Genomic DNA, 17261 nt, shown 5'->3' on the forward strand with positions numbered 1-17261 from the left:
AAATATTAATATATAAGATTTATGCTAACTAATATTATGAATTGTCAAATTAATCAAATTGTATATTGTATGTTAAAATTTACCATGAAACTACTTATCAAAATTCTTCTAAATAAATTTTGTATGTAAAATTATTATATCATGGTATTATTGAATTAATCAAATTATTAACAAATCTATAAATAATTATTAAAAATTAATTACATGTAAAATCGGTGAAATCCAAATGTACTTTAACTTTAGTTGTCATGGGAAACCTGACTAGCCCTATTATATCAAGTATAAAAATAATAGTTAATTATGCTACATAGGATGCAAGTAACAGTCTACAACGATGCTACAATAAAGTACGACACTTGTAAATATACTTACATCCCATGAGGTAAAAAAGTTTTTGTCTTTTCAATACTTTTAGTGTCAAATTACGTGCAGGTTTCTAGAGCATCTTAAGCATTTCTATCAACAACGTATAGTGTTATCAAAAAAATAAACTGAAATTATTGATTTGTATAACAGCCAAATGGATATAGAAGACCCAGCAAATATTGCTTGTCTGTCGCGGCTGTTAGAACAAGCGAGGAAGAGGTATGCAGCAACGTATCTGCTATTGCAGTTTGAGAAACCGTGCTTTTGGCATAGTCTGACCAAAAATCTGCTCAGTTAAAGTCTCGATCAAGCTGCATCATCGCCTTTTTGTGAACTCCGATCAATTTTATTTTGTTTGTGGCTATTTCCTTAGCATTTTCCCATGTTAAGTTTATCAGTTTCAGTTCTTTTTCGATAGTTCTTCTCCATGTTCGTCCAGGTCTAACTTTTTTCTTTTGCCTGTTGTATTAAAATTTAATGCTTTTCTGGTTATGTGTGTGCTAATTTCTGTAGTGTATTCATCTCCATTTCCGCTTCGAAATAATTCCTAACCTTTTATCCATTAAGCGTTGCACAGAATTAACGCGAACATGACGCTGGTTTATTAGTAAACATAACCTTAAAAGTGCATGTATATAAAGAAATTTGAACGGTGATGAACTGAATTATTTATAATGTAAGTATTATATGCTTACTTCACAGTATGAAATGTGTGGAGAAATATAAACAAACCGATATTTGACACGCCGTTAGTGGGTGAGACCCCTCAATTTGAATAGAAATATCTCCAGTTACAACATATTTTAAAATGAACGAAATACATGCAGATGAATTTTTTAAATATAGACGAATGAATCGAGGTTTATATGATCATATTTTGAACTTATTGATCAGAGACTTAACAAAGCGTTAGATCAGGAAGTTAATAATCAATTCTTGTCATGGAATTTTCAAATGGGAAATTGATTCCCTATATTTTGCCAAATTTTAGTTTTCTTGTATCCAGCCGACTGTTTGTTATATAAACACTTATGAGCACGTATAAATTCTATCAGCCTTTCACGCAGAGAAGTCATGATTTCAGGATATCTGCAACTAAAAACTGCACTAGAAAAGTGAGGTTATGTTTTTGACTTTCAGCGAGTAAAAATTAGAAAGTTGGTTAACTTCGACGTCAAGAACGCGAATAAACGCGACCATCTTAACAAGTCGGACTATTTTTGACATTTATAAATGTCTAGAGCTCGTCATGCTCGCGTTTATTCTGCGTACGCTTTAAGCTTAAGGTAGGAATATTCCATGCTGAAAAGGAAAACATAGATACTCCCAAATATCCTAGCCTTGAGCATTTTTAAAACGATAAATTAACTCGTAGATAAAATATGACTGTTTGTCATTTCGACAGCGATAAAAGAGGTGCATTGTTTTTTATCACCGATAAAAACGCCTGTTCCTCTTGAGCGTTTACATCTAGTAATTTAAGTATTGATGATAATTGATACTGAAACATTACAACATGAGTCGTTTTGGGGAAGTTTCGACTCAACAAATAACAAAAAATATAAAAAAAGCAATCCCGCAATCCACAAAAAATATTAAAGTGCAATATGGAGACAATTTATGGAGTTTTGTCAAGTACGAATGGAGAAGATTATAAAGAATATGCAGATAAATCAATTTGGAATGCAACTACGAAGATGATTCGAGAAAAATATTTCAATGAATACAATATTAAATTTGATCATTTTGCCGACATAGCTTTTAAAGAAGCTCGTGATGCGAGAAATAGTAAACGGAAAGAATTACAAGTTATTCCAGAGAAAAGAAAAATAAGTTCTGTAGCGTTGAACAAGAAAGATATAGCAAAAATGGCAAAATTGTGGAATATAGACAACCCAGAGTGATTACAAAAAAGATTCTTTCATATAGCTTCTTATGAATTAGCTTGGAGGGGGGGGGAGAAGCTGCAAACTGTGAAATTTACCATTTTAAAGAAGAAAAAATCAAGATGGAACTTCAGAATTGAATACAATACAATATTTTCAAAGACGACACAGAAAAAATTGAGAGACAGCAATTGATTAACAAAAAATGAAATGGATGAAGGTAGTTGTCCCGTTGCATTGTTAAAATTACTGTTACAAAAAATAAATGAAAACATAACATCTGAAAGTCTTTTTTAAACTCCAAATTCCTTTTGGAAAAATTGGAAAAAAGGTTGGTACAAAAATGTTCTACTGGGTATTGATACAATTTCTTCTTGGACCCAATATTCTGCAACTAAAATTGGACTCGACATTACAAATAATAAAATTACCAATGTTTCGAACCGTGCTAGAACAGTTTCCCAGTTAGCCAAAGCAGAAGTAAGTGGCCAACAACTTATGAAGATAACGAGACACTCCTCATCATCTTCTACTAAACCCTTCCTCCAAATTGATCCTGAACATCACGAAAATCTTATTAGTTCTTTACAAGCCTCACAATGAATATTCGATATGTGTGATTACCAGAGAAGAAAATGTTGGAATCAGTACACCAAACAAATTATAACAATTGTGTACTTAGTAATTGTTCATTTAAATAATTGTATCAATATAGATAATTGTTGTTGTTCATTCATATATTCGGTCGTTAATTTATCTTGCCAAAAAGTACTCGAGCTTTTCTTTAAAAGATAAATTTCCTTTTAACTCAAAATTATTTCGAAAAACTGACATTTCACAAAATCACTTATTAGCAAAATTATTTCGTTACAAAAAGAAATTTATTCGATAAAAACAAGCTCTTTTGATTTTACTATTATATATAAATTATTGTTAGTTTGACGTTGTTGATGAAAAGTAAATTTGTAGTTGAAACTTAAATAATATAGGGTGTTCTTTGAAAAATTAAATACGAGTTTTATATGACGTGAATTATTACCGCCCAAAGGTAGTAAATTAATTTATAACCCGTCGTCAAGTTGACTTACCCGTATTCAAAGGAAATCTATATATTTTTGATAATCGTTACTTACTTCTTTTCAAAACACTGTCAAAATCTTTGTTAACAATATTTTTTTTATTGTTTTTCTTTGTAAAATAAATTCACTCTTCAACCTTTGAAGCTTAAAGAATTTTTATGCTTTTTCTTGGTGACTTAGTGGTAGAAATAGGTAGTTTTATATTAGCTACATTAATTATATTTTTCACAGTAAGTAATACTAAGTTCACAAGCTACTTTTCCTTGTATATTTTTTAGAGAAATTATTAAATCTTATTTTTCTCGGTTTGCATTTTAAATTATTTCTCGACTTTGATTATGAATAACTCACTTGAAATCAATAAATGACGTCAAGAATACTTTTTTGGAATTAATATTTGAGAAATAGCGTGATTATTAAACTAAATTACTTACCATGTAGATTAAAACATCGCCATAGCATGGCGAAACTCCCCAAATAGTTTAGTGAAGTCAAATTAACGACTTCACTAAACGACTAATAAACAGTAAAACGAAAATAAAATTGTATATTATAATTCAAAACTAGAATACAATTTGATTGTACTATAACTATATTCGTATTGATGTAGATTTTCACCCTACGATCCCATAAATCCAATCCGGACGTTTTTAATATGTTGTAGAAGACGGTCGGGATGGGATGTAAATTTGTATTCATGTCTGTAAGAAAATCGAAATCTAAGAAATGTTTTTTTATCCATCATTTCGGATATTTCAATGGGTCTAAAGTGCCAAGCATCCTCCTCTTTTGTTGTTAATCTATCTCTACATTTCTCCATCTCAATCCATTATTTCAATTTGCTTTGTAAGATTTCATTTTTCATGATGATAAAACACTCATTTTCTTTAAGATATAATTTTTATTAAATTTGGAGTTTCTTGTCCTTGGATATTCGCTATTAGAAAGGAAATATATCGACGAAAAATATCAATATACCAAATTGGTTATGAAATCATGTAGATTTTTCGAATAAATTTGAATATACTTAATTATTAGTGAACGGTGATTTGGTGATAGTTATCTATTTTATGATGGTCTGTCTTTACATGTTTTTTTTTCAATCCTCATTTAAATTCTACATTTCCTTTAAAATCTGTACTAGTCCATAAATATTTTTCTTGCTTTTTATTTGCACATATATGTTATACCATCAAAGTGTACAGGAGCTGATTTCTTTGATAAATATCCCAACTTTTGATTACAATTTTAACTGCGTCGTAACTTCATTACTGGCGATAGTATACTTTGTTTTAATTCCTACAAAAATAAATGCCATTAAAACAAAAGCAAAATAGCCAAACCAAACTATAACATCACCCAAAAGTCGTGTGACTGCCACACACACAGATGGAGCTACGTTTTTGAAGTACCAACAAAAGGCTACGTGTGAAATTTCACGGCACTTCGATTAGTTAGAAAAAAGTGACAGTCATTTAAGTAAAGCTTCTTTTGTTACCAAAAAAATTAATTCAAAACAATTTCGTGTGTTAATTTATTATTCCTACTTGTTGAGAAAAAAACTGTACAAGCTCAGAAATGGCTTCAAAATCCGGACTCTGCTCCATCAAAAAGAATCATTTGTTATTGGTTTGCTGAATTTAAGCGTGGTCGTACAGACAACGATAATGATGAACTTTCTGGTCATCCAAATAAGGTTATATCTTGGTTATTGGTTATATCTAATCGTAAATTGAAATTGCGAGAGATAGCTGGGGCTGTAAAGATATCAGAAGGAAATTTGTTCACAATATGCATGAATATTTGACCATGAGAACAACAACGTGTTGTTGATTTAGAACAGTGTTTGGCCATGTCACGTAATAAATAAGATTTTTTGTGTCGATATGGAAAATGGATCCATCACTTCCCTCCGGAATCAAAATGATCCTCATCTGAGTGACAACAGTCAGCGTCAGCTGGTAAGGTTATGGCTTCAGTATTTTGAGAAGCGCATGGAATGTTGTTCATCGACTATTTCCAGAAAGGAGAGAGAATCAATAGCAAATACTAGAGTTGGATGTTGATGAATCTAAAACCACTGTTTCACCAAGACAATGCAATTGAACGAATTACTCTTCGAATTGCACCTTCATCCACCGTATAGTCCAAATCTGGCTCCCAGTGACTACTGGCTATTCGTTGATCTCAAAAAAATGCTCGTTGGTAAGAAAATCAGGACAAATGAAGAAGCAATTGCTAAAGGTGAAGCCTATTTTGAGGCAGAAGACAAATCTTTCTACAAGCATGGCATCGAGAAGATAGAGAAGCGTTGAAATGATGAATAAAATCGTTTTTTTTCGAAAAAAAAATTTTTGTTAGTCAATCACACGACTTATTGAGTGATGTGTTATGTAAATATTATATATGTCGTCTCTTTTAATTTATCCAGTTTATCTACGATTCATACTTATTATGCTAAAGCAAAACCAAACTGTCATTGACAGATAAAGTTGAGAAAGATTAGATAAATTCATTTAGAATTCGTAAATACCTGATAAAACATAATAATATATGAAATTATTTGAACTATCTGAACTACCCATGAAATTACATATTAGATTAGTTTCCATTCCAAATAATATGTAAAATTTCACGGATTCAACCTAAGCAAACTTTCATATAAATAGTCCGAGGGGTGTTGAAAAATATGATAAATAAATTTTTTAGCAGTAATTTCGTAAGCTTAAACGTATTGAGACAAGCAGTGATAAGTTTAAATCTGTTGCAGCTTGTTAGTTACTACTGTGGAACTCGATCCAGACTCTCCACGAGGCTACACGAGGGAAAGCGAGTGGACGTTGCGCTTGTCTTCTTGTCTCTCGCTTTGGTTTGTGTCCTGTTTTCGAGCGCGACTCAGACGATGTGAGAATAAAAATAAACTGATTGATGTGTGGGATCTGATACATATAAATACAATTTTTCTTTCACTTATTGTGGAATGGTCACTTTTAGAGGGCTCTATGAAAGAAAAAACCTTCAATTAAATCCGTTTCCGGTATAAATGTCACTTAAATCACGTTTATTTTGTAGTAGACGTAGCTTTCATCGGAAGTATGAATGGCTAGCACTCTTATCGCCTCCATTCGTGTTCAAGAATATGTAGAAGGTGACTCGCGAGGGAAAACCGCTTTAGTTTACAATGTCTCTCGTAGATGATTTCTTATTCACATGAGCTTTTATGAGACGTAAGAGCAATGTCAAAGGGTGAACAAACTTTTTAGTCGATAAACTAATTGATAGCTTAGCAAAAAAATAAAACTAAAAAATTTACTTTCTTATTTTGACTGGCAAGTTTTAGCCTAATAAAGATCTCACACATTAATCTTATAAACCATAATTAGTACCATGAAAGTACTGGTTATTTCCAAAAGTGCTAAAACGAATACGTTTCGACACCATTCTAATGAAAACCCCACGACAAAACAAATGGAAACAATTTTGAGAAAAATCTGTCAGAAATGTTTTAAGATATATATATTATCACTCAACGTATCAATCTCAAATTTCTCGTTAAATTGAGAGAAATTCCGTCCGAGTGCTATAAATTGTTGCGAGAGGCCTATGGGAACAATTCTCTATCTAGTGCGCGTGTTTTTGAGCGGTGTAAGCACTTTAGTGAGTGCCGAGAGAGCACTGAAGATGACCAATCGGAAACAGTAACCAAAATCAACCAAATTGTGCGTACAGACCGTCGAATGAGCATCCGGATGATTGCCGAGGCTGTAAACGCCGATAAAAAAACGGTTAGAAAAATTTTACTCGAGGAATTTCACATGACAAATATCTGACTCCTGACCAAAAGCTCTTGCGTTAACGGAGTCTGCTCAGATTTCCTTGAAAAGTTTGAAAAAGGTCTGCTTTTAAAGCAGACTAAATTGAGAAGATCTCTGGCTGATGACTCTAGTATATGATTTAGAAAAATTATTTCTCTACAATGATTCATTGTTTTACAAAGCTATCGACAATATAGAAAATTGAATAGAACGAAGACAAATCGATAAGTTAACACTATAAGAATAGTTTTTTGGAGATTTTTGCAGAATCCATGAAATGTATATGCAAGTATTTGTTACTTGTTAATGAGAAACTGGAAGCATTTACAAAGCATATAATAAATTGTGAATTGGATGTACCTACTCTTCTTATATGAAAAAGTGGGTTTGGTTTGCTGGAAAATCCCTAACCTAAGCCTTTTATCACAAAAAGTGACGCAAATAAAAGTTGCTGGAACCAGGATGTGGAATCAATTTACAACGTCAAATAATAGGGTACCAATTAGAAAAAGTTTGCTCTGGTCCACCCTGAACAAATTAAAATTTGAATACGGAAATCGATTTTTCGTTAAAAAATAATGGGAGTTTACGTTCAACTTTTTTTTTCGTACAGCCCACAGTCAGTCAGGAAATAAAACTACAATGTCCAATAATTTGATGTTTCGCCACGGTGTGCGACGTCGAGGTTCCGAAGGCACCGAAAAGCTTCAAAACTCGAAAATAAGAAAAAAGAAGCAGCAAACATTATCAAAACAAAATTCATAATGAAGAAAAAAACATCAAGGAATTGCTAGCTATCACATTGTTTTTTATTTGATTATTATTTTATATTTACATTTTGAAACGAGGGAACCGAATTTTTCGAACATAATATATTTTGCAAATGAGAGTACGAAAATAGCATTTATTCAATCAAATACTTAACAAGATAACATAAATTGTGTTGAGAAAGTGAAAAATTATTGTGAAAACAAACAATTACAATTATGTCAAAAAGTTGAGACACAACTGCCATGAGGCTTATTAAAGAATTTACAAAATTAGTACATCTGCAGAAGAAACTTTAAACTATATCACTTATATGATTGTTTTCCAAATACGAACATATTACTATTTTTTTTTGAGAGCGTATTACTAACGATCTTTTTGAAACTGAAATCATTTAAGACTTAAGACTATGAGGCAAAACATAAAGAAGTTCAATAATCTTGGTATTATATCAATAGAACCAGCTAAAAGAATTAGATCGAAGATTTAGTTAGCAAAAAGTAAAGCACGAAAAGTTCAATTCACTTCAACTAAAATATTAATAACAAAAACCACTAAAGTACTATGCGCGGGCCTGTACTAAAGTATTAAAATATAAACTCACCCACAAATAAATAAATGTAATCCATAAATAAACAATATTCCATACTAAACTAACACTTTAAACACTTAAACCTAATGCAATCAAATATATAAAAAAATATTTTAAAAACAAACTAATCTTGCCAATATATTTAATATGGAACTCTACATCTGACCGTCCTTGTTTACAATTTGCAAATGATACCCACATGAAGTTTGAAACCAAAACAAACCACTGAATACGTTAAACCGCCACTTGCCTGCTGCTTGTTCGACATTATTCGGTTTTTGCACACGTTTTCGGAAGACGCCTTCGCGAACGTCATCAGTAAACAACAGCACGGGATTCGCAAGTATGTTGAGAATGGTCAGGAGGGATAATATATCCTGCGATAATGGCTTAATGCCAATGTCCTTACGGTAGGTCGCTATCGGCGATGAACTAGCGGTATTTAGTGTAGATCTGTACGCAAAGTTTTCGCGCGTGTTTGTTGTTTATAGTGAGCTGTTTATATCATTCTATTTATATATAACCCGATCAGTTTTGTATTAATCGCGTTTTGACTTTTAAAAATATTGTTTCATGATATAAATTGATTATTAAGCAGGATGTATTGCATGAATTATGCAATTTATTAACTATAGTGTACTTTATGAACCGGAAGTTGATTGATATTGAACACGTATTCGTTTAGTGACAATAATGATGTTTGATGCAGTTAATTTTAAAAAAGACGATTACAATGTACGCAATTTTAGGTAAAACTATATTATTTATTTTAATAAGCATTAAATGAGAATATTAAGTAGTAAGTAAAATTTATTAGTTGGAAATTACTTAACATTTAGTAGGCTATTATGAATTCTATACTAGAGGCTTGGATACTTTACGCATCAAGAATTGAACGAAAATATCAATTAAAAATATACATATAGCAATAATTCGGAATGTTTCAAAGAACTACTATAATGTTCTTAAAATGCAAACCAGCTCGCCTTATAATGAATGAATAAGATGAATAACATGTCTACAGTGCTTCCGTTGTTTACGATATCAAATATTATGTCAGACTAGAACATGATACCCGTATTTTAAGTCACAATTAAAGCCTTTCAAAGCCAAATATCGATTGAAAATTTCTGTTTTTTTTTTCATTTTCACAACCTCGTATCTAAATAAAAATTTTAATCTATTTTTTTAATGGAATATGAATGACTAACAAACTGAATGGAGAATTTGAAATATGGGAATTGCATGCAACTTTATGAAAAATATGGAAACCAAAAAATATTTTTACGGTTTCAATATCTGAAAGAAAGTTTCACAAACTGACCATTATATAATGGTGGTTTAAAAAAATATTTGCTGTTTTATTATGTACATGGCTCAAGAAAATAAACTTTGTGAGAAATATTTAGTGTTTAGAAAATTTACTGATCAGCTGATTTCTGATAATCATGATTTTCTTGAAAGATATGAGGCAACATCGCAGTCAATTTTTAAATAGTAGTAATGATATTCATTCATTTGTAAAGTAAGTGATATTTAGAATGTAAAGAGATTAGTATGAATTACTCAATTTTCATATTATGAAAAAATTGAGGCCAATAATAATTTAAATGTTCTATCACAGAGAGATCTCAATAAATGATTTTTTTTGATATAGGAATACGAACCCTTACGGGGCCTAGTTGCTGGGAGATATAGGGTGTTCAAAGTTTTAAATCCAAATCAATTTGCCACCCTATATCTCAGCAACTAGGCCCCGTAGGGGTGAGTATTCCTGTATCGGTCGAATATAGAAACACCCTGTAGATCAAATGCTTTGGTTCGATATCAAGTTACCCGATTTTGTCAACTAACTAGATGCGCTGTTGCCAGTATTTCTTATGCATAGACTTATGTTTACTTGATGACCATTTAGAAATACAATATCAGTTACTTTGGATATTTTAAAACTACCTACTTATAAATATAAAAATACGTTCTCATGCAAAATTTTCCTAATAAAATTAAATGTAGTGCGGGTTATGTACAAAATATTTGATATCATTTTGTGTTAAAAATTCTAGGGATTCCCTGTATATTTATTGCTTATGTTTGTAGTAGGCACAGACAAATAATATGAATCATAAATAATTTTTTGTCAATCATCACATTTTGAGAGGGAATTTAATTCTAATTAAAACCTCATTAAAACAGCATTAAGAGTTGATTGTTTTATAGCCGATAACAACTGTTTTTTTCAGATAGTGTAGACTAGATCAAAACGAATAAAAAATATTGTACTAGATCTAGTTTAAAACAAATTATTTTCTGCTAATTACTGCCCTCACCTCATGCCGTGTATCAGAATCTGATTTTAGGTAGTTTATGAGTCGAAATTCGAAATAATTACCCACAATAATTGAATGATGAGTAAACGCGGTCGTTTTAATTTTATGTATGATGCAATAAATACTAACATAAATCCTAAATCCATCATCCAAGCATTAGAAAATCTTATATTTTTGAATTTTTTACTCTTTGAAAAAGTAAATACGAATATAAATACACGTAAGTCAAACACTACCACAATAACTTTCATTGTAAAATTTCATTCAAAATTAAATCTTTGAAATACGTTATATGTGAGAAAAATATATAAACAACATTGAATAGGTGAAAATTTGTATCCATAAATATTTACTATTATTCTTTGGAAGTCTAATTATCAAAGAAAAATAGTAAACCAGAACAATGATCAGAATGTGATCAGCACGTGAACATCCCGGGCGAAACGCGGAGCGGCATCGTTATTGGTCCAAATCAGTGGCACCATAATATACCACAAATAAAAAACCTCGTGAGGGGGGCGAGATTGTTTATATTTATCTGTTGCGTAATTTTCTTAAATATGTCTGACACATTGACATTAGCCATACTCCTCTACAAAGCTTCATTTTAACGCTAGCGAAAAACAAATGATTGTGATTTGATTGATATTTGACAAGGCTGTTGATGACATTCCAAAACGGCAAATATTTCGGCAATATATTCTTCAAGTATTGAAATCAAAATGTGGAAATAGACAATGATAGAATGAGAAAATATGTTTATTGGGGTAAAAATGATGATTTCATGTTTCAATACACATATTTTTGATTTTTTAAATGAATGTGTTCCATATTTTGGCCGTTTACTTTGCATCTTTTCCAAACTTCACTTTTACATTGTATATTTTTGTATTAATAATTGTGCATTATTATTTATAATTCATGTTATTAATCTGCTGTATGAAACCGCAAATGATTACTCAAGTGTGGTGCGCGGTTCTGTTACATGCTCGGGTTTGGCGTTTTCAACCCTAATTACATACACTATGCGTGAATTTGTTTTGGTTTACTATTTTTCTTCGAAAAATAGATTTAGGTCGCGTCGATATTTGTTCTACAATCTATCAAATGCAAAAACAAGCTTATATTGTCGTTCAGGAAAACAGTGACTCAAATTCCTTTGGTCATGAAGAGACTGGCGAATTGTTTGGTGGAAGCTGATCGCTGAACCAATTTCAAATTATGTCACGGTCGTGGCTTGAGGGTAAGCAACACAGAATTAGAAGATGTTTTCATCGAATAAAAGGATTCGGTACGAAACTATCTATACCTAGTGCCAACAAGACAAATAATTAATCGGTTCCCCCTTGAGCAAGAGGTACTTAAGTACAATTTTTGAAATCATCGACCCAACCGTATTTAACTGTGTCGTCTGTATTAATCTAGATTTCATCTAAATATTTGTATGACTTGATTTCATAACAATTCTGTTATCAATTTCTATTAAAACATCGAAGTATATCTGAAGATTCAAGTTATAATTAAGAGTACGTACGCAGTTCGTTCTGAAACATGGCACTAAACTGACTTTATAGAAGTCAAACACTATTCGTCGAATGATAAATAAATAACAGTAAATTTTATAATTTTTCGTTTTAGTGTATGATCTATGTATGTATGTATGTTTGAATGGATTTGGGGTTTCGTATACACTGCAACCCAAAGGATTTATTGTGTCCCCCTTTCTTGTTGCGATACTGGAAAACCCTGTATTTACAGCTAACTCATTAATCTCACTCTGTGCAACAAAACCTGCACGTCGCATTATCTGCTAGGCTTAGCGTCTTCAGGTGTTTGTTGAGGCGACAGTGCTCCGATAGAACTCCTGTGAGTATTCGTAGATTGTTCTTACTTAGGTTGATACATTCAGCAGTTTATAGTTTCCCAGAAGAGTCTTTACCTGCCTCAGCCCCTGTAGGATTTCCCTTCGCTCCGGTGTGTGCCGGAATTCATTGTATGGTAATTTTTTTTTTCTTACCTTGATCGTTTAATTTTTCTAGGCATTCCCAAAAGAATATTTTGATAACGGAGCTTAGAACTCTAATGGCTGCTTGACTATCGAACAGGATGATGATCTCCTGTTTCCTCTCTAGATTGAACTGAACACATTTTTTAATTGTATAAATTTCTGCTTGAAAAATGCTTGGTGCATTGTCCAGGCTTTCAGAGTGTTTGGTTCTGGGCCTGTATACTCCTATAACATCCCCCAACACGATAAATGGTGGAATGTGGAATTAGATTAACATTGGGCATGTGAATGTTCATGTCCAAACTCTCTATTAACTTCCGCAATAACTTTTTTAATTTTCGACACTGTATATATCGTCTGCCTAAATTGGTCGCCTAGAAGCCAGGAATTTGAATAGTAATAATAATAAAAGATAAAGTCAAATTGAGATAATTATAACATGAATTAAATTATAACACTGAGACACGCCACTGTCCACAATCCATACAAAAGGAAATATTTTACTTAATATGAATAATATTTGAAATAATAAACCGTCTTTTGTCTTTTCTGATTTGAACTTTTTCAGAAGCACGTGTTCATTAGCAATTCTTCGATTCCTTACTAGGGTTACTAATTAGTACAATTCTCTACTTTTGTTGTACAAATGAATATTATAAACACTTCTTTGAAACTTGCCCTGGTATATCAGTTTCATGGTCGGGATTCTTAGCATTTTTTATTATTTATTTAAGTAAAATTAGAGTAAGTAAAGATTTGAAGTACGTAGGTTTGAGATGTTACTTCGATAGTTTATTTTTATAAAAATTCGTCAATATACCGTTTGTATGTACTTAATTTACAACAAAACATTTTCTCGTAACTAATATGTATATCTATTATAGCGCCCTTCAATTTGTTTACAATTTGATAGATATTATCCTTGATGCTTTCAGACAAACAACTCCTATCTCGAATCACACAGCAAAAATCATGGACTAAACTCTCGCATATTTTATATTTTATGTACATTGCAAAATATTGTCATATTGTTATCAATTGTAGTGCAGAATAGTTATATTGTTAAATCTTCCATATTTTTGGCATCGAATAATCTTCTAGACGATACTTGGAAAACGTAAGCATTTTTTTATTTCGAGAACTCTCATATTGATATAAGCTGATGTTCCAAGATAAAGTTCGTATTGATTTGAATATATACAGATTTCGTTAAAAGTTAATATTCTCAAATATTATGTGAGAATAATTTTTTTTATAAAAGTATTATTTTTTTATATCTGTTTTTATACAGGCTATAGTCGATGTCAATTGCTTGACGTAACCATTTTAGAAATGATCATCCCTTTCTAACTATACCAAAATTACTGGATTCATAATTATTCGATAGAATGTCTCAGGAGGGTACTTGTGTGTGTAGCACCTCTTTCGTAGTCCATCCGTTACGACGGTAATATTTCCAAGCCGCCCTTTTTTTAAAGTCAAATTTGAGATGCGTGCTGCAATTAATAACCATGCCAGTTGTAAGGTATTGTCAATTGCTTGACGTACCCATTTTAGAAATGATCATCCCTTTCTAACTAGACCAATATTCTTGGATTCATAATTATTCGATAGAATGTCTGTAAGATGCTGTCTTTAATAATAATTAGCTTACTTAGAAGACCATGACACTATATGATAATTATAATTAATAGTAATATTCTTCCTGTGGTACTTGTACTATATTGTTAACACTTTTTATAGTACAGTTATTGTTGTTAATTGCTTTCGCCATATTTATTTTTCATTCTAACTTGTTATTTTTGTTGTCGACGTGACCTTCGACAACTGTGGTTCTTTCATCCCAGCTTTTTTACCATCCCGATGATATAAATGGTTGCCGATGATCTAGAAAATAAATGGCCCATGTAAAGTTCAGGATCTTTCAGTTTTAGAAACACACCAATTTGTTTGCCCATAGTAGGCAACTTTTTGTATGGTACATTCACCATTACTGGTTTGATTTGACATGAGGTGGTACTCAAAAGAAATGAAAAACCCTTTTTTTACCAATAAGGTTGTGAGAGTGATGTTTCAAAAGTATAATATATTCAAAAAATTTCGTGAAGTTCATCTGACAAGGAAACTATTTTTGTTTTGGTGACAGATATATAGTCTATAAGAGCTCTATTGTGCGATATCTACAATTTCAATGGAATGTAGTTAGTTCGTGCGGCCCCCAGATAATTCAACCTACACTGAAGTATTTTTTTATGTGTACTGCTTTTTTTGGTCGATAGCCTTTAGGTTGCCGTTTTAGAAATTCTGGTAACTCCATATTTAAGGTACAGCCATAATGTAAGTCCGGTTTCTATTTCTGTCAATGGCTATGCTGCGTTCGCGGCTCCCAGCATGCGCGGCAGTGAAATTTATCAGCAACTATCAGCACTATCTGATTACCATTTATTTCGAAGTTTACAGAATTTTTTGAACAGTCAAACTTTCACAAATGACGATATTTTAACTTAATATCAAATGTAAGCTGTAAAATACTACATCGAGAAATCCGGGGTTTTCCGCGGAGCTTGTTGTCTGCCACTGGTAAGTTTACTTGAAGACGCCAAACACTCAGTTGATATTTTTGTTCCGTTAAGCCAAATTATAACTATTAATTAAATTTGGCAAAGAAATCTTACATTCACTAAAATGACCCGGATCGGAAGGGTTAAACTCGTGTCGACTCCATATTCGAATTCCTCCATTAAAAATCTAATCGCCCCCCTGTGCGTGAGCCCCGCGTTGGGAAAGACTGCACTAAATTATTAATAAAAACATCCTTATTTTTTCAAAAGAGATAGAATTTATTTATTTCTTTTGAAACATAAAATAAAGCACCTTCATCAATGTAATACCCCGTATATATAACTACTTTGATGAATAATGATAATAATAATATGTTATATTGCATTATTAGATATTCAACATTTTGGTAATAATTTTGACTGTTCGAATTAGGTCAGTCGATTGATAATTACCTACTTTGCAAGAACTCTTTTATTATTTAAGAAGATAATTTCGTTTTGGTTCTACAAGGCCTGGAAATAATTTTTTTGAAAGGTACAGTTTCACGCAAATCATTAATTATTTGTAAAGTTATGTATAAAATATTAATGGAGGGCAAAAAGAGAAATTCTAACGATGAGTTACCCGAATAAATGGAAAAAACAAAATCGAACACACGTGTCCTAACTAATTATGTATATTTCATACGAACTTTATATATAGTTTCCAAAAGATTGTATCAAACAGTTTTCAGAGAGATTACTGGAGGGAATTAATTAAAAATCATGTAACAAATTGAAAGAATGCGGTTCAATAATCTATATTCTGCAAGTAATTGTCATTTAAATAGCTTGTTCGCAATTGAAATGAAGAAGTCCAATTCTTATCTCATTAAGAATAGCTCTCGGCCATACGGGGTGGACAACAGAAAACAGTTCTCCTCGATATTTCGCAGTATACTGTAGATTTTCAGGAAATATCTTGTTCAAACTACTACATTTTTACAAATTATACCTAAAGATACTCAATACTTTTTAACAATCATATAAATGAGAGGAGATAGAAACTGTATAAGGTGACTGCACGATCAAGGCCGTAATATTATTACCAGCTGAACGTTTCAGCTTGACTGGCGACGAGCGTTCGGGGCGGCCAAAAACTATGACAACCTGCGGAAAAGTTCAACAAATGGCTATCGGCAGATCTAAAGAAAACCTTTATCATACATTGACTAAAGAATTATGCATGCATCAGCCATCCGCGCGTTGAGTGCTGCCTTTGCTGACTTCAAACCAAATGCTCGTTCGAGTGAAAATTGCCCGCATATTATTGACACATTTCAAGCAATATAAGTCGGATTTTTGTGTCGATTCATAACCGTAGAAGAAATCAGATGAAAGAATGTCTTAGCAAAGGTTGTTTTTGCTCTCTCCTGTTAAAATTTTACATAAATCTGACAACAAAAAAGAATTTTCGTTTCCATTAAACCACATGTTTTATGTAGAAAAACAATTGAAAAGTCAAAGAAAACTCATGTAGATGTTCTCTTAAAAGTGTAATAATTTGTTTGAGGTTGTTTGTTTTTAAAAGTGATGAGATGATGAAGAACGTCTGACTCCAGGTGGCGCAGCTAGTTCGCAACTAAAGTTCAAATGAAGGTTTGGACCTCTTCAAAAGTAATTAAGACATACTTGTCGTAAATACGTGGAAACAATGGATCTCATATGACGAAGATGCTAATATGAAAGCAAAAGACTTTTGTCGGCCAATAATGTCACGGCCACAGTGTTTCGGGATTCCTAAGATGTGATCTCTATTGATTTTAAATGGAAATATGAAAAAGAAAACACGATAACTAGCCAATATTGTACTGATTTGT

The 17261-nt window shown here is 31.9% G+C and overlaps 1 long non-coding RNA gene across 1 annotated transcript; it reads right to left on the bottom strand.

Annotated features, from left to right (window-relative positions):
• Positions 1–3869: 3869 nt before the first annotated feature.
• Positions 3870–8683, bottom strand: LOC130904150 (uncharacterized). The gene is made up of 2 exons (XR_009060816.1): positions 8519–8683; positions 3870–4630 (listed from the first exon to the last, which is right to left on the bottom strand). It is a non-coding gene; the product is annotated as an uncharacterized LOC130904150 (long non-coding RNA).
• Positions 8684–17261: the final 8578 nt, after the last annotated feature.

The sequence above is a fragment of the Diorhabda carinulata genome, chromosome 2 (assembly GCF_026250575.1).
Source record: "Diorhabda carinulata isolate Delta chromosome 2, icDioCari1.1, whole genome shotgun sequence".
In the NCBI taxonomy this organism is placed as follows: Eukaryota; Metazoa; Arthropoda; class Insecta; order Coleoptera; family Chrysomelidae; genus Diorhabda; species Diorhabda carinulata.